Source organism: Etheostoma spectabile, chromosome 23 (assembly GCF_008692095.1).
Source record: "Etheostoma spectabile isolate EspeVRDwgs_2016 chromosome 23, UIUC_Espe_1.0, whole genome shotgun sequence".
Classification (NCBI taxonomy): Eukaryota; Metazoa; Chordata; class Actinopteri; order Perciformes; family Percidae; genus Etheostoma; species Etheostoma spectabile.
In genome coordinates, this window is record NC_045755.1 from 365,982 (window position 1) to 376,810 (window position 10,829).

The 10,829-nt window shown below is 41.5% G+C and overlaps 1 long non-coding RNA gene across 1 annotated transcript in view; it reads right to left on the minus strand.

Annotated features, from left to right (window-relative positions):
* The window catches only part of LOC116673208 (uncharacterized), a 13,282-nt gene extending 5,298 nt beyond the window's left edge, over nt 1-7,984 (minus strand). The window contains exons 1-2 of the long non-coding RNA XR_004327784.1: nt 7,847-7,984; nt 4,143-4,145 (exon numbers count right to left, since the gene is read on the minus strand). This is a non-coding gene — a long non-coding RNA (uncharacterized LOC116673208). The remainder of the gene's footprint in view (nt 1-4,142; nt 4,146-7,846) is intronic.
* Between the last annotated feature and the right edge of the window lie 2,845 nt (nt 7,985-10,829).

Here is a 10,829-nt window from a genome sequence, read left to right on the forward strand (position 1 = left end):
GCTTCCCTCTGTCTCTCTCCGACGGTCGCCATCTTGCTCCATTAAATAGACGGTGGTACGCAGCTGCCGCCAATCACAGATAGGACTCAGCTGCCCCCACCAATCAACATCGAGCAACGGCACAGCCTATTTACATAGGAAGAAAAATATAGGACAGGCACACACTAAACGAAAACAAATACGACCCCAGTCGTAACACTCTCTCTCACCATCTCCTCTAGACAGAGGGATGGATACCTCTCTCTCACACACCCACCTCCTCTAGACAGAGGGATGGGTCTCTCTCTCTCTCTCTCCAATATGTCTAGACACATACATGTTCCGTTCATGGTCATACACGTGTTGGTCTGAATTGTAAAAAAACAACAACGAATTTTAACCATGACCTTGCTTTGTGCCTACTAATGGAAAATAAATAAATAACTACAATTCAGACTGGTGGACTCTTATGTTAACACTGTATTAAAGTCATGTAAAGTGTGTGTTCATAGACTGTATATTAATTGTAGAGTTTATGGTTTTGTTGCGTATCCTCAGTCTTACCTACAAATAGGCACACACACACACACGTACGTTTGGGACTGTTTCACACATGGAAAATGCATTTCTCACCTGAACAGTAAACCCTTTCCTTTGTAGCCTAATGGCAGAGTACAACATATGAAATACAAACATATTGAGCAACATGCTTATTTGTGACCGTCACATAGTGACAGTAATCATAATTGGCAAGGAACCATGTTTCACTTCTCAAACATACAAGAACTTTCCTCCTGCCCATCCGCCAGCTCAGTTTCAACAACACACTCACTGCATTGTCACTCACTTCCGTTGTTTGCTTGTGTTGTTAGGGCTTTTATATTTGTGTTGTAGCTTTTGCGTTTGTATTGTGGCTTTTGCGTTTGTATTGTGGCTTTTGTATTTGTGTTTAACTTTTGTGTTTTGTTGTGGCTTTAGTGTTTGTGTTGAACCTCTCGGCCACTATAGTGCTGGACCGACCACTCGATAGGTTTGATTTGGCCTCAAAGCCAGCGCCAGCTCACATCAGACACAAGGGTCGGACCAGTGCTGTCCTTTGCATGTCACTCCACTTGTTTGCTCACCCTTCATAACATGATGCCGTTATGTGTTCAGGTTGCCGTCCTTCTTTGACCTTGTGAAGAAGAGTCCGTCACTGTCTCAGATGATTTCTCCTATGGGATGCACAGAGTGGAGATTACCTGCAGCCAGGTACACTAGAAACACTGCATTACACCATAACATCATATACTGTTTAATCTTAGCACAGAGTGACTGTCGAATAAATTAAATGCATAACAGCTTTCCCACAGTTTTTTAACAGACAGAAAAAAAACAGTCACAGAAAACAACTAGTCAAAGAAAATGACACAAAAGTACTTGAAACATCCTATTAACCCAGCCTGGTAATTTCCTTTCACCAAATGGTGATCTTTGGATTCATTAAAAAGTCTGCCCCTGTGCCCCGTGCTATATTTCACTTTTATAATATAGCTCAGCTTCCTGTTACTCACAATTCTCGCCCATCGCAGCACAGATTTGGCAAGAGAGTTCCAGGTAAGGATTGTGTTAAGACCAACATTAGCCCTGCGTGCATAAACAAACTCCTGAATTCAACTGCCAACCAAAATCTGCTCAAGTTTTTGACACAATTTTTTTTTTTTTGTCTAGCAACGTATTATGTCATCAATGTACAAGTGCACATTTTGGATACTGTAGAACTCCAACACAAAACCTGGGTGTCAAGTGACGTCACAGAGCATATTGTTGTAAAGCCTAACTTTCAGGGATTTTGTTGTTGTTTTTACTTAAAGCCACTATGTCTATGTAGAATATGAAAATAAGACGGCAGGGGACATTGCCCTCCACTTTCCCTCAATAAATTGCATGATGGCGAGGGAATCATTTTTGCAGGATCACAAATGGACATGTTGATAATGTACAACTAAAATTCTAAAAAGCTGTAAATTAATCTTTCCCATTGTGTTTAGTGTGGAGCTCACCTGGACACCTGTTTGATGATGGCCACGACCCACTGAAAACGCTACTGCATCAACTCAGCCTCATTGGGTTTTCAGCCAATACGCGCCCTCCTCTACCTCCAGCTCTGCGGCAGAGATGGGCTGCCAGCCGCTCAGTGAGTAATGGAAGACGGAGCTCTGAAGAGACTCAAATTCCGCAGACTGACAACTGGGCCTGTGTGGGAGAGCTCAAATACATAACATTAATATATATAGTTTTTGGTTGGTGTTATTGATTCACAATGTCAAATAGTAGGTGGTTATATTATACAAAGGAAGGAAGGTGCTCAGGCTTTAGACTCAGAAATACTCTGATGTACTCTCTGACAAGGAAGGACATGCTTCCAAAAAGTCAGTTTGCAACACACACTATCTGCTGATTCCTCAAAGGAATTCCTTAATTCCTTTTATTTTCTCAGTCTGGACAGTAGTACTTGGTCTGCTAATTTAAACATGTAACGTACTGTGTAATAGTACACACACACACCACCATAAAATGTAGAGCCTTTTAATATTGTAACTAAAACCTATTTATTGGAATATTTTTGAAGTGAATTTGATACTGAGAGGATGATGTAATGAAATTGTCTATGCAAGTGCTCCGTTTCACAGTAACAACATACTGGACGAGCATCTAAATGTGGACAATAAAGTAGTGTACGGTAGTCTTTGTGGTCACTCCTGTATTTATTCTCTCTTGCAGTAGGAAATATTTGAGTTTGGTGTTCACAGTCTTGCATTTAAATAGTTAATGTGTGAATAAAGTATCTAGAAACCACTGACCTTCATTTTCCATGTTTTTGAAAACTGTAAATAGGGTGTATATACAAAAAAATCTCAAGTCAAAGTTTACTTTCTCGTCTCTTAAGAGCTTTCAGTTTTTTTTGTGCCACTGTTATGTCCCAGAGAGGTCCAGAAGTAAGGAAGAAACATGAAACGAATGTGTATTTATTTGTTGTCAAATACTGAATGTAACATTGCTATACAGATCAAATAAATAAATAATGTGAGCTAGTAAAGAAAAACCAATCAATAAACAAACTCTTCAATTAACTTAAATTCACATATATGCTTATAATTTCCAAGAAAGAAAAAGGGAAAACAAACCCTGCCTGTCTACTTAATCTTACCGATTAAAAACAGATTACAATACAAACAAGCCTGGTTCACATTAACCAAAGAAGCACAGTGGGTGGACTGCTAGATTAAATCACAGCTGTGCAGGGTGTCTGTTATGGACACTCTTCAGGTGCCACGGGAAAAATTAACTCGTGATTGGTGGACTGGGCTGATGACGTGAGACGGACTAAAGAGGAGGACGAGACTTGATTAGTGGTCTGGGGATGCTTTTCCAATTGGTGAAGATGAAGCTTTAATTACAATCCCAGAAGCAAGCTACAAACATGGATCTGGGTAAAATGGATTATTGTACATTCAAATGCTCCTCCAAGGTTGGGAAGTTTTCTTCTGACCCCAATGACCTTTGAAAGTGCTGTTTACACATGCACTTTATGCAGCTTTATGTAAAAGGCAATGTCCAAAGCAGGTGGACCCGACACGGTACTTAGCCGGCACAAAACTGGAAGAAGAAAAAAAACATCTAAGGGTGAAGAAGGGTGATAGGCAGAAAGACACCAACAAAATGTCAACTGGAGAGACGAGATACAGGAACTTCTGCGGCAAGGGCCAACGCCGAAAAATGACATCGCTTAGAGCAGTAATTCCGGGACCCCAGGGGGGTCACGAGCCAGAGAGGGGGGGGTCAAAAGTTGATTTCCAGAAATAAAATACAAATTTAAAACGATTAGAAATAGCATGTGTTAGCCATGATTTAACACAATTAAAACTAGTGGCTAAATTAAAATAAAATAATGAAGCCTATCACTTCCACCCTTCAAGCCCTCCTGAACACTTCAACCATTCACTGAAACGAGGGCAATCATATGACATCCGAGCTGGAGGACGCATTGGTGAGACCTCAAGCGACCGAACCTTGAAGACAGTGTTTAGTTCTAGACGCTGGCTGAGTTTGGATTTCAGTTGAGAGGGAACACCCACAGCTATCCAGGGCGGCTTTGGATGTGCTGATGCGTTTGGCACTACCTACTTGTGCGAAAAGACTTTTCGGCACTGACGTACCATAAAAATAAATACGATGGCGACGGAATGTGGGGTGATCTCCGTAGCGGTCTCCAACATTAAACCAGGATTGGACTTGCTGTGCTACAACATATTGCACATCCATCTCTTAGGTTAAGTTCAAATTAAGTATTGAGTAAAGTACTGTAGAATATGTAATGGCTGTTGTGTTATTTTGTGTTGTCAATATGCTTGTGTTTGGAGACGCCTATAGTGCGTGCGCGGTTGTGCGCAATGTTTTATATACATTTAGCGGGGGGGTCGCGAGTCCTTGCACCGTTACTTTAGGGGTGTGGGCTGCAAGTTTTGGGAACCCCTGGCTAGACACCTTTAAGTCGTAATGGGTGCTACAAAGAAGATGTGTTGTATTTTATTGGTCAGATTGTCCCAGACTTGTTGCGTACCAGTACATTTGTTATCGGGTTAATGCTAATAAACAACTTTTCTAACTAATATAGGTCTGCTACGTGGACAGCACCTAACGGTTACATCCTAATAACTATTTTACAAATTACATGTGAGCAAAGAATTAACATGCATTTGTGCATTAATAAAAGGTTTCTTTCCAACCAAACATTAACTTTTGTCGCCATGTTTCTGTGTAATCTGACAGCATCACTTCATATCTGATCAGATGTTTGATGAATCATAGTGAAGATTGTGTTATTGAGTGCTATTGATCCACATTTCAATACAACCAGTTAAAGGAACAATTGTAGTATTTAGGGGGATCTAATTGCAGAAATGGAATACAGTGTTCTATATTACTTTTTCCTTAATGCCTGAAACTAAGAATTGTTGTTTCCGTTTAGAATGAACCCTTCTTCCAATCTACATTGCATAAGAAGCAGTCCTCTCCACAGAGCCCCCATGTTGCATTGCAGTGTTTCAACAGAACAGAAAAACTAAATTGTGCTCTAAAGAGGCCTTTGATCATTTTTAAGTTACTTGAAGGCCACCAAAGGTGCTACTACGTGTTTGGAAAGGTAGAGGTGAGGGAAGGGGTTTTCAGTTGGTTGCAATATGCAATCTTACCACTGGATGCCACTAAATCCTACACACTGCTCTCAAAAAGTTGCCTGTTCTGTCTCCCAGAAGCCTTTCTAACAGGGAGATAGGTGGTGAGTGGGAGGTGCTGGGAGGTTGTGAACCGTCAGGGTCTCCTGGGACACTGACCGGATTGCGGCTTTGTTCTAATCTTATTTGGTTTGTCTGTTTTTGTGCATGCTCAGGCTTTGGAAATTTAAGAACGGTTTGTATCGTGCAGTTACAAATGAATCAAATTACTCGGATGTTGGATATAGTGCTAAATAAATCTTATCAAGGAAAACTACAATAAGTATAAAGGTATGCTGGCTAAAAACCATTCAGGAAATAAAAAGGCACAAATCACGTTATTGATGATGTTGTGCTTACTGTTTGAAGTATTTCTGAGATATTAATGCTGTCATACCATTTAAAAAATGACTTTAACCACTGTGTCAGCTGCATGTGTGTTGAAAGCATGCACTGATGCATGAAAAGTCATGTGTTACATGACAAATGTTTTACGCTGGAGAAAATTAGTGTAGTATGTGCTAAGGTAGACTCTCTGTCCACTTCAACACTGTACCCCACAGCGCTTCTTTTATCATCTAATAGAAAAGAATAGAATAAATCTTTCTTTTCCACCAGGGTGGAAATTTTTCTTTGGCTCACCAGACCTACAAGACGATAAACAGGCAGACAAAATCTCAGACATAGTGAGGAAAAAAGTTGAAAGAAAAATAAAACAGGATATTTAAAAGAAATCTTAATAGCCAGCTCAGAAGCAACAAACATTTTAAATTGTAGTTTTGTTTCATCACACGGATTCCCTAATGGACAGGTTATCAAGCTCATAGGCCTGGCACAGGTTAAAAAAAATATTCTGGTATACCACCATCATTTTTGTTATGTTTTCTATGCATCATTATTTATCATCACCTAACATATATTATTATGATCACATGAAGTCCAAGATTAAAATATGCAGAGCAAGCAATGACCACACAGCACAAAAAATCTAAACCACACGGCTTCATCTGGCCTTCTGTGAAGAGAAGTTGTCAAAGTCCAACTCCCAGATGACTTCTGACGGTGGAGAGACAATCTTTTCCCTCAGAGAACCGAGGTTACAACATAACCAAGTGCTCCTGAGTTTGTTGTAGATCTCGACATTTGAGAAAAAGAACATTCTCCAGCACATGCAGTCCTAACAGGTAGCGTCAGCCATAGGTCGAGGAAACAATGACGTGTATCTGAAAAATATCTCAGGGTTAGTATCTATGCTAATTAAAGTTTTTTTGCTGTTTAAGATATATTTTTGGGGCTTTTATTTGATAGGACAGATGAAGACAGGAATGAGGTAGAAAATCTGGGGATGACATGCATCCGGTTGGATTTAAACCCGGGCTGAGCCTGGTACATGGGGCACAAGCTCAACCAGTAAGCTACCAGATCGCCCCCTGATGTGGAAAGTTGACAACATCCTTTTTTTTAAACCTAAATTGGTATGTTATTTTAAACATAAATCCTTAAGATTTTCCACTCCAGGCAATGCACAGTTTTCCTTTGTGGTAGGTATCCTTAATTTGCTTTAGCTAGTCTCAGCTACTTTTTCCAGTCACAAAATGTTGCTGTCCATATATTAATACAGAGAAATTATAAACTGCACAGTAGCATAAGTTTCCTACTGGCCGATGGAGGTTCAGTGCCTTTAGGGTATCCTGACAGTGGATGTTTAGAGTCATTTTCCGACTATTATTAGATTCCAGACTAGAAAACTTTGGGTCACAAGGTGCTTTTTTAAACAATGGAAATCACAAGATGATGGAGGTATGGAGTGGTGGGGTGGCATGCTAGAGTGTGACATCAGTTCAGCGAGCTGGCTGAGTGTGGGAAATCCTGGTACTAAGCCTCAGCAATGAGAGCGTTTAGTTCTGGATGCAATAAGGAATATTACAAGTGAGGTGTGTTTAGACTGCAAAGTGGCAGTAGAAAGCTGGGTGGTGGTGGGGGCTGGAGGCAGCTGGAGCATCTAAAGCTAACATTTTACAACGTGTTGTCTACGTCCTGAGGTCCACACAAACACAGGGGGGCATCAGTAGGAGAATGATCTATTACAGATGAGATGAGTTAGGGAGACTGCCGCATGAGCTTGTGTTACAGTCAAATTCCTGTAGTTCTGGTTGATTTTCACAATTACACCTAAAAGCAAAAATGTGAACAAGCTTAGACTGTCCACATTGGACAAAGGACCAGCAATGGACAATATCCAATGCTTTAAACATTGTCTCATGTTTCCTCACGTTAAAAACTGCACCACAATAAACAGCTGATAACCAGCTGACTGCCAGCATGCACATAATACATGTACCTGTGAGGAAGAAAAAAACTGATCAGTATTCTGTAATTGTACTCACTAACAAGGACAAACAAAACAAACTAGGCAACCTTTAACTTCACTTCACAATCTATTTGTTTGTTAGATGCCCACAGTAGACTACTCATCATCATAATAAAATAAACTGAAAAGTGAAGCCAATCCTAAAGTGCCTTGAATCTGCATTATATTTCATTTCCACCGGGGGCGACTCCCCTGTTTGCAAAAGGAAGTCCATTTCCATAGAAGTGTATGGAAAAATTACCTTGATTTATTACAACAATGAACATTTTCATACTGAGTTTATGGTCTCAATTGCTACTTTCAAGTCTTCTTTAATACAGCATAATGTTCATTTTGTAAATTATGGTCCCATTTATTTAAAATTACAGTTGAGCAGGGGATGTTTAGGGCATGATCATGATAATGGCTTAGCAATGCATATCCATGTCCCTTTATACATTTCAGTCAGGAGAGACATGTTTGCAGATCTGCAAAATGTTTATTTACAGCATAATAATGTACAAAGTCGTTGGCGATTAGACTAGTTTGTGTATAGGGTAGAGAACATCACAACCCCCAATGGAATCTAGACACCGATGGTAGCGATGAAAGAGCCCGAAGACCAGAACAAAGGAGGCTCCGAAGGTTAGCAGGAGTAGACGATGACTTGATGTGAGGGGAGGTGGAGGAAGTCACAACATGATCTCTCACTAAGCGAAAACGTGAGAGATAACAACAAATGAGCAAAAAAAAAAGGCTATACAGTATATATATAAAATGTGGTTGTAATGCTGCTTGTAAAAATGTGGTAGGTCCCGACAACTCTTGACTGGTATTCCCATACACAATATAGGGCAGTCATCCTACTACTGGGTCCAGCGGACCAGAGCATGGATCCAGCAGCCTAGAGCCTGTTAGCTGAGCAGACTTCCAGAACCTCTGCTGACATCCAGCCGTCCAGAACCCTCCATCTGAGGTCCAGCCGTCCAGAGTCTACGCTGACTAACCTTCCAGAGTCTGCGTCAACCGACCTTCCAGAGTATGTGTTGACACGACTTTCCAGGGTCTGCGTTGACTGCTCGCCCAGGGTCTGCGTTGACTCGCGCCCAGAGTCTACGCTGACCGAGTCCACCTCAGAGACTGCCCCAGAGGCTTTTCCGGTCTCCGGTTCCCGAGACTGTCGTTGCCCGTACTTCGAAACTGGTCGTTGCCCGACCTCAGAAACTGTGCCGTTCCTGACACCTCAGAGACTGTGCCGTTGCCCACACCTCAGAGACTGTGGCTGTGTCTCAAATCGCGCACTTCCCTTAGTGCACTTACAGAAGTACACTTCGTGCACTACGTACTGTCTTGCATAGTGCGTAAATTTGACAGAGGAGTGTTGTCTCAATCGCGCACTACCGTGTGCACTTACCGGAAATGACGATCACATTTAATCCCTTCTTCTTCTGTACAATTGAATTTCACCTCGGGAGAGCATTCCAGTCTGCTATTGTGTTTCGCGAAAAAATTATTCCTGCTTTGTTTTGATCGTTTAACAAAAATAAATGTGATATGTTTGCTCCGTGTCCACCCAGGATGCCGATTGCACACCAGCCGTCATGTCACCCCCCCATTAGCTGAAAACAGTACACACAACTGGATCGTAATATTCGTTCTTGTTACTGCACTCTTAATTCATTAATTATACCTATTCTTTGCAGTCCACTCTTTTATGTATATACTTATGTTTCTGCTCTAAAAATCAGTAAAGTAAATATTCATTCATTACGTTACGTTACTGTTCATTTTAATGCTCAACGGTTTCATGAGGACATCCTTGTGGCCCATAGATAAGACTGTTGTTATGAAGCATTAACCCTTATGACTTACCTAATAGACAAACCATCATTACATCTTTTATATAAGTTGTATTTTTGTTCTAAATGGTCTTCATACAGTGACAATACAATAGAGAAAGCAGAGGGAACAGAATTGACATTTAAATAGACCCATTCCTTTATATTCATTATATGCTTGCTACAGTCATGCAACGTGTAATACAAAAGATAACAAAGTTAAATACTTTTAATATAATTTTATTTTTAAAATGTGCTTGTAGTTCTGCAGGCTCACCCCAGGCCGTAGCTAGTCTGATGGGGATAGGGACATGAGGGGGGACTTCAGACTCTCCAGGGGATACTTCTACGGTCTGATGGCCATCGTCACCCCTAAATGACGGCCCTCTGTTCCTCGTTTGTCCCTGAAGAGACGGGTTATACAGAATATACATCAGGTGGAGGCAGTAACAGCGGATACGTTTTAACATTACGCTACTGTTACCTGCAGACAATCAGCTGTTTTGCTGAGCTAACGCTCACATCAGATTATGTACAACTTGTTAAGATCACACATTTACCACTAAAATCTTCTACAGCAGGACAATAGTTTAACACAAACAACAATATACTACAACCCATGTAACGTTAGCTTATAACTTATTTGCCAATATGGTTAAACTGCCGCTGTTAGATAGCTAAGGTTGGCTTGCTAGCACGTCAAATTACGGTACTAATAAACGTTATAATTTGTGGTACAAAAATTGTCGACTGTAAAATTAACCAAATATACATTTACAAGTGGCTTATATGTATAGCAAAAAGACTAACGTTCAACTTTGTATTGCTCCGTCGGTCTCGCTATCGCGTCTTCGGCCGCCGCTATCTAGTTTTTCAACGGTTGTTAGCTCCGCCCCTTCCGCTACGTAGCCAAGATGGCGGCCGTTGAGTGTGGAAAGTGTCCATCGATCTACACTTAACTCTGTGACCGGTTTGAGTGCACCATCCGGGTATTTTAAGTGCACTGCATTTGACCGCACTTCGACAATGTGAACGCACTCAAATAGTTTATTTAGTACAGAATGCGCGATTTGAGACACGCCTGTGCCTTTGCCTGGCACCTCAGTAACTGTGCCTTGCCGACAACTCAAAGACTGTGCCGTTGCCCGACAGCTCAGAGACTGTCGTTGCCCGACACAGAGACTGTGCCGTTGTTCAGTGACCTCCTCCCCTGTTTTGTCGGTGGTCCGACCGACTTCTGACCCTGTTGCCTGGTTGCTGGACCCCCGACTTCTGTTCCTGTCACCTTTTGGCTGACCCGGTCTTCAGCCCAGTGACCTTTGCCAGTCTTCAACCCGCTGACTCTCACCGGGCTTCAGTCCAACTGCCCTTTTGCCTGCCCGTTCCTCTGAGGTTTCGGCCTTCACA